Source organism: Emys orbicularis, chromosome 8 (assembly GCF_028017835.1).
Source record: "Emys orbicularis isolate rEmyOrb1 chromosome 8, rEmyOrb1.hap1, whole genome shotgun sequence".
Lineage (NCBI taxonomy): Eukaryota > Metazoa > Chordata > Testudines > Emydidae > Emys > Emys orbicularis.
The window spans coordinates 8,736,415-8,748,714 of NC_088690.1; the positions used below are offsets into that span (position 1 = coordinate 8,736,415).

Below are 12,300 nucleotides of genomic sequence, written 5' to 3' on the forward strand. Positions count from 1 at the left end.
ATGTCAATGCCTGTATCAAGTTAAGGGATAATGGATGCCAATATCTATTCTTGTCAGATGTCTTTCATAACCATCCAAATTCAATATGATTCTCTTATTTCACATTTGTGTTGTGAAGTACTTCAGAGATATGAGCAAAGACCCATTATATGGACGGATGCTGTTCAATGTCTCTCTTCACATCCTCTCTGGGTGTTGGATACAGGTTTTCTGCCTGCATCTAGACAGTCAGATTCTCTAGTTATACCATGTTCCTGTAATTTAATGCAACTAATTTACCAGTCATGTTTGGCAACAGCACACTGTGGTCCTGCAGACTCCAACTAATTCAATTATATAGTATTATAAACAGGTCTCTTCTAATGGTCATAGCTGATCTCAGCTAAACCAGGATCATGGTGAGGGAAAACATAATATGATTTACAGACATAGCAATGGTAATGTGTCCTTTCTGAGACGCTAGACTACTGCAGAGCATCAATTTTGGCCTTTCATTGCTAATAAGAAATGGAGAACAAAACCCTCTCATTATGCATATGCTTGCCAATTGACAGCAGTTAAGGAGTATGATCAGCAAAACTCAGGAGCTACAAAGAGAACAAAAAAGGAATCGAGATGCTGTTGGATAAATACAATAGAGAGACAGTGATGCAGTTATTTAGAGTTGAAATAAAAATTATTTGCCCATCTTATTGCTGTGGTTCTTGAACACAGATGGTTTTGAAGGTTTCCTTCAGTATTTGTGGTTTTCTAAGACCTTTACTTACTGCTGACGATCTGATCCTAACAAAGTGGAAATGATTTTTAAGGCCACATATGTGAAGGACACGAAAATACTTTTCAATTTTTTTTAGAAGTACCATTGGGGGGAAAATTGTCACCAGCCGTCTGCTTAAAGTACCCTCACCTAATAGGTTCATCGAGTATCTTAACATATTTCTATCACTCACTCTTACTCTGGAGTGCTATAGGACATCCCTCATTTGCTCTCAAATCAAGCAGATGATGTGGCAGTGGGTAAATGTATTCTAGCTCCCAGTTCTCAAACCGTAATGCAAGTTTAAACGGTATGTTGCTGAGTTGTTGAACTTTATTTGTTTCCAAATTAGCAGAGGGGGAAATAACAAAGGGCAGGCCTTACTTTATGCAATAATAACTGCATGTAAAATGGGACCGATGGGGAAATTCAGAATTCCAGAAAGGGTAATGCTAATTGAAATTCATCTGCTGATAGTTAATGTTTAAATGACGAACGGTTCAATAATTTTGTACTTTGAAGCAAGTTAAAGATAACTTTTGTTAATGTATGAAATACACTTTTGATATTTCATTCCCTTTCCCCTTCATTATAGAAGCTAAGCATCTGTTTTATTATCCACTTTGACACACCGTTTTATGGCTGCATTTGGCTATTATGGCTAATCTCGATGTCTAGGACATCTGGTATTGACATTTCACTATCTGGTGTCTGACACAGCAGTAGAAACCATCCTCAATTCCTAGGTTTAAATTCACCCTCTCAGGGCAGAAATGGTTTGAATTAAGAGTTTGGGCACTATCTTCCAAAAATAATTATAATAGTACTCCTGTCACTGCTAATCTATTCTTATCTCTCCCACCACTTTGTCACTGTTAATCTATTCGTGAGTCACATGGAGAAAGAGAGTTAGTGTTTAGATACCAACAACACATCTTTACATACAGGAGCCTAATCAGATTCAGATCTTATCTTGGAATTTAAAAAGAAAAGAAAAAAAGAAAGAAAGAAAAAGAAAAGAGACACAGTGCTAGATATCACCAACTGAGTTTTTGATAACGAAAAGACATTGCTCAGTTCTTGAATTAACCTTTGTGTCCTAGACACACTATTGTTTACTCTTTCCCTTTTTTGTTCTATGCCTTCTGGAAAAGGACACCCACACACTGTGGCAGCAGCTGCTCCTATTAATTTAAAGCTATTACAAAAATTAAAATTAAACCCAATTACTCTGGCTGGTTTATAGTCGGGGAATGGCTTAGGCTGATTGTTCCCTCTGGTTATGGACAAAAACAATATTCCTACCTACAGGCAGCTGCCAGTGGAATACTAATGCATCCAGGGCCTGGCAGGGACAGATTCAGAATGCAGAGTTTAACTGCATTTCTGAGTAGAGAAAAATATCTTATCATGGAGCTGCAGAAATGCACCGACTTCCTATACTGTAGGTCACAATGCAGTCATTTCATGGTTAGCACTAGGACAGCAAAGTTATGGAAGAACCTTGATACTTTTATTTGTCATTCTGCATTTCCAAGCAGTGAACACCCATAAATGTGCCCTGCTAATTGATACACAAGTGCCTGAATCTCATCACTTCAGAATGGTTATTTAAAGGAAAACCCCATGAATTCTAAGCACAGCTGCAGCACGTAGCATCTTCCATGCAACTTATTTTCAGTTTGTTTTTAGAAATGTATTACAGAAACATGGTTTAATATTTTACCTGTTTTGAAACAAATTTGGGCTGCCTAGTTTGCAAAGTTACATGCCAAGGTCATCCAGCTGATAGGGGAGTGCAGACAGAAAGATTTCCACTCCACTTCTGGCTCTCCTCATAATCCTAGAAGTGCTGCAGCTAGACAAGGGTATCCAAGGCAATGCTCAAGGGTCCAAGTTTTTGAGTGCATTCACTTCCTGCCCTAGCAAACCACACCCTCTAATCCTTGCACCCATTTGCTACTCTAGGTAAGGATGGGGTGTGATTGACACATTGTTCTCCAGAATACAGACACATATCAACACTGTGTTTGTAGAGTACAATATGGTGAGATTTTCAAAACCATCAAGGGGATTGGGTGGCAAAAATCCCATTGACTTTAGTGGGGGCCAAGAATTCACCCGATCTCTTATGATGGGAAGCAAGTATCTAAATTCCATGGCAGCTTTGAAAGTTTCATCCTATATGCACATCTGTTCTGGAACAATTTATGTCATGGGCCACAATTTGATCCTTAAAGACAAACTTTATTATTTGCCCTGTTTTATCTCTTTTACCCTTATATAGTGTATATCAGGGCTCTTGGGAGTAAACTCTTTGGGGCTTGGAGCATCCTTTTGTTCCGTGTTTATGTAGCATCCATAGCACAAATGGCCTCCTGGTCCATGATGGGGCTCATAGTTGCGAGCACAATGCAAACAATAAATAATAATAATAACTTTTGAGGTTTTTCCTAACATGAGAGTAAATCTGGAAGTCTTTACCAAGACAAAACTCCCAATGGCTTTAAACAGCAACCTAAACTGTATTTGGCCTATTTTTAATATGGCACTCACACACAAATTAAACAATTGCCACCATCTTCAAATCTATCACCGTCAGTAGACATTAAAGAAATGATGATGATCTTTGGAGGAAAAACAAAAAGTGATAGGCGCTGTAAGAGACTAATGGATGGAAAAAAATAAGTGATATTACTTGTAGAGAAGCGATTAAGTGAGTATGCTTGCAAAGTAGTGTTAGCAGTGGTGACACACTGTGGTGATCATTTTCAGCTGCCATCGGTTTGCAGCAATAGAGATGTAAGTTTACTAAATCACTGAACTACAGGTTCTTTTAGGCCATTGCAAGAGATGGGCCTGAATCAAAACCTTAAAGCCAAATACCTACAAACGTTTGTGGTGTTTGAAGTCCAAACCCAAATCCAGACTTTAATTTTGCAAATGACTTCAGCCTTTCAATGGACCAATCCCAAATTCCAGATCTGAGCATCCCTCAAATTTTAGACACCCAAATCTAAATCTGACAACTTGACTCCGATCTATTAATTAAAGAGTTCAACAACGTTGGAGAAAATATGAGCAAGTTAGTTATCCACTAAAACCTTTTCTTTCCTTTTGTGAGTCAGCCCTTTCAAATGGAGGTTCTTATGGTTCGATTTTTCTTTTAGTCTGAAACATTATTTTTCTCTTCACTTATTACGGTTGTCAACTAGAGCTGCCACCTTCAAAATTCCAAACTTAAGTGTGACAGCATAAATTCCTAGGATTTTCACTGCACAGAACTCTACACTTGATTCATGGAGCAATAGTGGGTATTACAAGTGGAGTTAAGTGCTCTTTGCAGAAAGCAGAATGTGTTTTGGCACAGCTGACTCAGGCAGTTTCAGACACTGAGAAATAACAGTCTTGCTTTTGTACTTGCTAACATTAATTAGAATGGCCACTAAATAGATTTCTCATCTTTAACAACCCAGCTGTGCAACTCAAGGTCTTCTACCTCTACAAGTATCTGGTTTCGTCTCACTGAGTAGGACAATCAAAGTTTCATGTACATCAATGGGTTTCTTAAGATTGGAAAGCCTACAGTCTCAGTATATCACAAAGCACACAGCTTCCAAGGGTTAATGCGTTAATTGAAATATAATTAAATGAACTCTATGAAGAGTGCTTGGTAATTGAAATAATTAAATGAACTTTGCAAAGATTGCTTGTTAACGGTTTGTATTCTTTACAACTTCAAGGGAAAGAGGGAAAAGGAATATTTTTTTTTCAGATTATTACAATATACAGTGAACAGAGAAAAGATTAATTTGATTTTTGGAGGATTTCTTCATTTAAAATGCTTGTAATGAATCTGGAAAACTGTAAATATTTCACCAGTATAATGAAACCTTTTGGCAGGGCAGGCTTCTTACAAGGCCCAGTCCTGCTCCATTTAAATCAGCGGGAGGAGGATTGGTCCCCTGTACAGACACCACCATAAAAAGGGCAGGAAACACATTCCAGGATAAATGTATGTAGTTTAGAAAGCTTGATAGCTTAATACTGGGGTCACATTTTCTAAAGTGGTCACCTAAATTGTACCCACAAACTCTGCATGCAACTGTCTAGTTTGCACTGCAAACACATGCGTGGGCACATTTTTCAGGAAAACTGTAGGAAGCCACTTTGAGAAAATCATCCCTTCAACTCAGAGTTTCAAAACAGGAAAATTCACTGGTGAGGGGAAACAGTGGAAAATGACAATAAGGACCCTCTGCTGTTCTGTGTTTGTACAGCACCTACCTCAATGGGATCCTTGTCTATGACCAGGGCTTCTAGGCACTATGGAAATACAAATAATGTAACTACTCCAAGTTCAGTCAGAGGGATCTGGTTGGAGACATCACTGATGAGAAGGATGTGAAATGCTAAGGAAAGGGCATGCTGTGTACAAAGTATAATGAAGCAGTGTGGAGAACTCAGAAAACCACTCTTTAATAGCAGATCAAGATTAGGAGATGTAAAGCAGAATTAATCACGTGCTACTTAATATTGCTGGCAAAAATGCAAACAGAAAAAATTACTCCATACGTTTGTTACCTCTCTGTATTCTTAATCCCTTCTGCTGCCACATCTAGCCACCATTCACCAAGATAAATGTAACCAGTTTTGTATGTGCTAGCTAGCTACAGACAGATGCTTGGATGAGTGAAACACCCAGCTCAGCAGTCTTTGTACAGGTGAAAAAACATGGTTACTCGCCTTCTCGTAACTGTTGTTCTTCTAGATGTGTTGTTCATGTCCATTCCAACCAGGTGTGTGTGCACCATGTTCATGGTAGCCGGAAGATTTTTCCCATAGCAGCATCCGTCGGGTCAGTCTGGGCGCCCCCTGGAGTCACGCCTTCATGGCACTCAATGGCACTTCATGGCACCCTGCAGACCCGCCACGCCCTCAGTTCCTTCTTGCCGGCTACTCCGACAGAGGGGTATGAGGGTGGGTATTGGAATGGACATGAACAACGCATCTCAAAGAGCAACAGTTACGAGAAGGTGAGTAACCGTTTTTTCTTCTTCGAGTGATTGTTCATGTCAACGCCAATCAGGTGACTCACAAGCCCAAGTTCAGGAGGTGGAGTCAGAGTCTTCCACTGATTGGAGTACTGCTCATCCGAAGGCCGCATCGTCTCTGGCCTGCTGGGTAATCGCATAGTGCGTGGCGAAAGTATGGATAGAGGACCACGTCACCGCTCTGCAGATTTCCTGAGCGGGGACCTGTGCCAGGAATGCTGTTGATGAAGCCTGCGCCCTGGTGGAACCCCCGCCAGGTTGTAGCACTCATGAATACAGGACGCGATCGATGATAAAATGTGTTGTGATGACACAGGCAGTCCTTTCATTCTGTCCACCACTAACATGAATAACTGGACCAATTTTCTGAACGGTTTCATTCTCTCGATGTAAAAGGCTAGCACCCTGCGGACATCCAGAGAGTGGAGTCTCTGCTCCCTGCCGGTGGAATGCCAGGGTAGAATACCAGGAGAAAGATGTCCTGGTTGATGTGAAACTGCAACACAACCTTCAGGAAGAAAGCAGGATGAGGCCTGAGCTGAACCTTGTCATTAGGGTACAACCTGTCGAGCCCTTTTAAGAATCGGCTGACCATGGGGTTAGCAAACACAGAGCAGCCCTCCGCACCCGGGTGGAAGGCTGAGATGGCGGCTAAGTGCACTCTTATTGATGGCAACAAAAGCCCCTGCTGCTTCAGATGGAGGAAGTAGTCCAGAATAAGCAGCACTGAGGCTAGCGTAGGGGACGAATGGTGCTGCGCCAAACAGACTGAAATTCTCTTCCACTTGGCAAGGTATGTGGCTCTCGTAGAGGGTTTTCTGCTGCCAAGGAGAACCTGTCTAACCTGCTGACTCCAGTGAGGGGATGATGGCGACCAAAGAGACCACGCAGCTCCTGAGTTTCTTCACGAACTTGTTGAGATCTCGCAGGTCCAAGATAGGGCTGAGGCAGCCTTTGGCTTTCGGTATTAGGAAATACCTGGAATAAAAGCCCTCACCCCTGTGCTCCTGAGGAACCTCTTCCACTGCCCGTAGTGATAGGAGCGACTGCACCTCCTGGATTAGGAGCTGCTCGTGAGACGGGTCCCTGAAAAGGGACAGGGAAGGAGGGTGGAAGGGCACAGAATTGGATGGAGTTTCCCCTCTCTACTGTGCAGAGCATCCAGCGGTCTGAGGTGATTTGGGACCATGCACGGTAGAAAGGGGACAGTCGGGAGGAAAAGGTAAGGCGGGGTAGGTCCAGTTTTTGTTCTGGTGTGCCATCCTCGACCGCACCTTCAAAAGGCTGGTTTGGAGCCGGAAGGTGGTTTGGGTTGGACAGAGTTCTGGCCTAAGGACGGGTGTTGTTTTTTTCTGCCACTCCTGTTCCTCCTCCGAGAACTGTCCTGGCGGTTCTGCTGATAGAACCTCAGAGGAGGTTGCAGCTTAAAGTGTTTCCGTTGTGTGGCGAGAGTCTGCAGGCCCAAAGACATGAGGGTGGCTCATGAGTCTTTCAGGCTATGCAGCCTCTTGTCTGTCTTTTCAGAGAAAAGAGTCACACCCTCAAATGGGAGGTCCTGAATGGTCTGTTGGACCTCATAAGGGAGCCCCGAGACTTGGAACCAGGAGCCCCTTCTCATGGCCACCCCAGTAGCCATGACCCTAGTGGCAGCATCAGCACTGTCCAACGTGGCCTGGAGGGAAGCCCTTGAGACTAGCTTCCCCTCCTCCACCAAGGCCGAGAACTCGGCTTGGGAGTCTGAAAGGAGGAGCTTTGTAAATTTGGCCATCGCCACACAGTATTATAAGAGTACCTGGTGACGATGGCCTGCTGGTTCGAAATACGGAGCTGCAGACCCCCTGCAGAACAGATCTTTCTATCTTTCTCCTGACAAGGTCGAGTCTCTTAGCCTCCCTGTTTTTAGGGGAGGGCCCCTGGAAACCCTGCCATTCACGCTTATTAGCAGCATCCATGACAAGAGAGTTGGGAGGTGGGTGGGAGTACAACTGTTCATACCCCTTGGAGGGCACAAAATAACGCCTCTCGTTGCGCTTGGCAGTGGGTGGCAAGGAAGCTGGGGTCTGCCACAGGGTCTTGGTGGTATCCACAATTGTCTTAATAAGTGGTAGGGCAATACGAGAAGGACCTGAGGGGGCGAGGATATCCACCATGGGATCAGCCTCCTCGACCACCTCCTCAGCCTTAATGCCCAGACCCTGAGCAGCCCTTCGCAGCAACTGTTGTAGCACCCTGTTGCCCTCAAGCACCGGGGCTATGGCTGTGCCTACCAATGCTTCATCCAGAGATGATGAGGAGAAAGCCCCTATAAGCAGCAGCTGCTCCCTGCCATCAGCTCCCATGGGGTCCCGCGACTCTTGGGGGTCTCGGGGGAATGTTGGTGCCGATGGAGTGCCCGTCAGCACCGGGGCTGTCAATGCCGAACTCAGCATTGGTATGGGCACCAGAGACATTGATGGTGCCGCCAGTGGAACCAGTGCCAAACTAGTTGCCTGAGCCAAAGAAGGTGGTGGGGCTGATGTCTGCACCACTGTTGGTGCTGAGGTTGTCATCAGTGCCGAAAATGCTGTCAGCACCGGAGCAGGAGTTGGTGCCGAGATTGCTGTCGGTGCCGAGGTCGAAAGAGTTGCTGGTGCCGAGGCTGGTACCAGTGATGGTGCCACAGTCAATGGTGTTGGCGTGTGGGTAGGGGCCGAGGCAAGCTGCGCGGTTAATGGTGGGACGAATGTGGCTGAGGCCACCAAAGATGCAGTGGAGCAATATTCTTGGATCCCTCCCTGGCTCTGGTGAAAGGCCCAGTGGGTCCAGAATGGCCAGTGTGGTGGATTCTGCCACTGCGGTGGCTCTGCCTGGAGCTCTCGCCTGCGTCGCCTTGACCTCGATCATCGGCTCCTACTCCTCTGAGAGCGGCGGGAGTCAGACTCTGACTCCAAGGTCTCTGAGACTGAAGACCACAGAGGTGCCGAGCTTCGATGCATTGAGCATCGAGAGCTTGGGAAGCAACTAGGCTCTCTGTTTGAGTGGGCCGGTGCTGAAGGATGTGGAGAGGGGGAATGCCTAGACATCATTGCTGGCTTCCCTCTTGACTGCACCTGGGGGCGGGGTGGGACAGCCAGCGCCAGAGGTTCCTTCTCCTAGGGGACAAGAACAGTGCCACAAGGTGCAGCAGATTCCAAGCAGCTTCGGAAGCTTCCGGCATCAAAGGAAGGGCAGCTGCTGGCCCGTAGTGACCGGTGAATGTGGGGGGCCCGAATTCAATAGAGTCCATGTGGCCCTAATGGGGGATCTCGAGCTGTGGCCCTCCTCGGGTCTCACTTCTTTAGATTTAGCTGGAGGTGACCGACTGTCCAGCTTCTTTTTCTTCTGAGGCACTGGTGAGTGATCTCTGCTGGACCTCGGGAGGTGCCGTGCCGGTGCCAAACATCCCGGGACGAGTTTTTTCTCGGCACCAAACCCGATGACAGTACCGAGGCGCTCTGTGTCAACGAGGAAGTGTTAGGAGCCGGATCCCCTGAGCCTGGGTCCGAATGGTGGCGTAGAGCTGCCTCCATGAGGATCACTTTAAGCCGCTGCTCCATTTCTTTAAGAGTTCTAGGGCAGAAGTCACGGCAGATCTTACAGCGATCCTTTTGGTGACCCTCCCCTAAGCACCGTCAGCACGAGGAGTGTGGATCGCTCTTTGGCATGTGCTTCACACAGGCCACACAGTTTTTAAATCTCAGGGACCGCGGCATACCACGGCTCCGGGGAGTCAAAAGGTGGGGGTGAGACCCCCAACAACTCTAATTACTAACTAAAACTACTAAGATAAACTAACTATATACAAAGAACTGGAGTTGAACATGCTTGCTAAAGCAAGGACTATGGGAAGTTCCAGCCTACCATCACTGGCGGTAGGAAGGAACTGAGGGGGTGGCAGACCGACCCGATGGATGCTGCTAGGGGGAAAATCTTCCAGCTATAGTGCACGTGTACGCTCGCACACACCTCACTGGAATCGACAAGAACTCGAAGAAGAACCCGACTTTGCTACAGACTTCAGGCAGTTTTGACTGCACAGGACTGTAGGATCAGTGCTAAAGAGGAGATAATCAATTTCTACTAATCTTTACTTCACAATGGATTTTGTGAACCGCTGCTTTCATTTTACTTCTGACTGTGAACAACTATTAGCTTTTCTATCCTTATTCACTCCTGAAAAAGATACGGTTTGAGCTGGAGTTAGGTGAGAACTGGCCATGATGCAGATAGTTTGTGTAAAGCCTGCATCGTGTTGCTTAAATTCTCTAAACCTCGGCACAGCATTTTTGTGTAAGTGTGCCAGATGGGGTCCAGGCTTGCCATAGCCTGCCATAGGCCTCGTCTTGCAAAGATGCTACATCAAATATCTTAGGGTAGTTGTCAGACACGAATGACATTCCAAAATCCCTTACCACCAGCATGTGCAATAAGCCTTTCTACTGGACAGGCAGCTGGTTTAATTTATCTTCTCCTTCTCAAATATTTCCTTTCCACTGCAACCAAACCTATATACCTTCCTCCATCTTTGTTTGTCCTGGCCCTTGTGGTAGTGGCTTCCCTCCATAGCAACAGTAGCAGTAAGACTCCAGTACTGTACTTATTTTATAAAAACTCTGTCTAAAACTGCAGGAATAATGAATGGTGCTGACGTTTGTGGTTGTTGAAGTATGCTTTGTCTACTGACCATGAGGGTTCCAGCCAGTTATTCCTAGTTAAAGATATCCTCTACATAATCATGCACACACAAAAAAAGTTTTCCAGAACATGCCAATGTAGTTCTGAGCTTTATACCCACACTTGGGGTTCTCAATCTGGGGATCACGATCAGGTGTCAGAGGGGTAGGTCACAACCATCTTACCCATCCCATATTGCTAAGTGGGAGGGGACCGGTGGTGGAAAAGGGAGTTGCCATATAGAAAGTGTTGAGAGTCATGGACAGAGGCATCACACTGTGGAGCAGGGAGGACCATCTTACCCAGCCTGCAGCACGGTTACCGTTCTGAAGACTGTGACACCAAGAGGATATAAACAAACTAGAGGCAATTCAAAGAGCAATAAATATAATGAAGATTGATTTGAGAAAAAGTAAAAGAACTAAATACAGTATGAGAAGCTTTTTACATAAAATGTCTAAGGGCTAAATCTGCCTCTGACACATCTGTGCATAAAAAGCTGAAAGCCACTAGTTTCTCTGCATGTTGTTCTCTCCACACCTAACTTTTTAGCCATGCAGAAGTTGGAGCTATGCCCAAGAACCCTGCCATTAAAGAGCAAGACTCCCCTGACATCCGCTGGGAGACTGGATGATCAGAAGACAGCTAGAAGGTGCCAACACGAAAGAAAGAGTAAACATCCAACCAGAAGAGGAAGGTGTTTTAGCAGTTGGACCTGGGGACAATGGAAGCTGACAGGTGGAAACTGAAGCAGGGATGTGGCAGATCAGAAGGCTGAGAGAGGCAAACAGGAGAGATCTATTTTAGGGTGCACAGAATTGGGAAGCAGCCAGGATGCAGAAAGGAACAGAACAGATGACCTTGAATGCCTTTCCCACTTCTAACTTCCATGGCTCTGATTGAGAATAATTCTGAAAATTTGAACTGGACAAATTCCATGGGTGTTTGGATTACTATGGGAGAGGGGGGAGAATGTCATTAAAATTGTCATCAGTTTTGAGAATACACACACACACACAGAGGGAAAAGCTGCTATGCAAGACATTCCTATTCAGAACCGGAATATACTCATTCCAGTTAACTTTTACTGGGACATCTGATTCTGAGAATGCCTAAGATATTTCAATCTATCCCATGACATCTCTTCACTAACAGTTTACTATTATCTTGGTAGCATTTTACACACACCCAACCCTTCCCCCACATACACACCACTTTCTTCCTTTATTCCCTCCTGTGACCCAGAATAACCTGACACAACCTATCAGCAGAGGAAGGCTGATTATGCTTCTGTGCTGGCTGGAGGATGTCTTGCCAGGGTGAGGTGGAACATATGGAGCACCCTACCTCCGCAGTGTATCAAGTGCAAGCAGGCCTGGGAATGAGGGACCAACCTGAATCCCAAACTCCAGTCCCTATACTACACTGCCAGTAGATCACTGGGTCAGCTCTAATAGCCTCTTAGCCTCAATTACCTAATTAGCCTTTTCCTCACTTTCCCCATCTCCCTTTCCCATCTGTTCATCTATTCCCACACCCCTTTCTTCCGCAAGAATAATTTTTTAAAATCCATGTGAACTTCATTTAGGTTATTCTCAGATGACTTCTCTTTCATGCAAGAATAATTTATAAGTCTCACAAGAGCTCAGAGTTGCAGCAGGATTTTGGTAATGTCTGAATTCTATATTTATGTTAGATGCTGATGAGTTCACACACACACAAATACTACCATAGTGGAGATTTCTAACGTACCACATAAATTTGATACAAGATTCAGCTAACTACTGTAGAAACAAG

At 45.0% G+C, this 12,300-nt stretch overlaps 1 protein-coding gene across 1 annotated transcript in view; it reads right to left on the reverse strand.

The window, feature by feature from the left end:
* Positions 1–12,300, reverse strand: part of AGBL4 (AGBL carboxypeptidase 4) — a 1,406,728-nt gene that overhangs the window by 829,890 nt on the left and 564,538 nt on the right. The gene's annotated exons all lie outside the window — the stretch shown is intronic.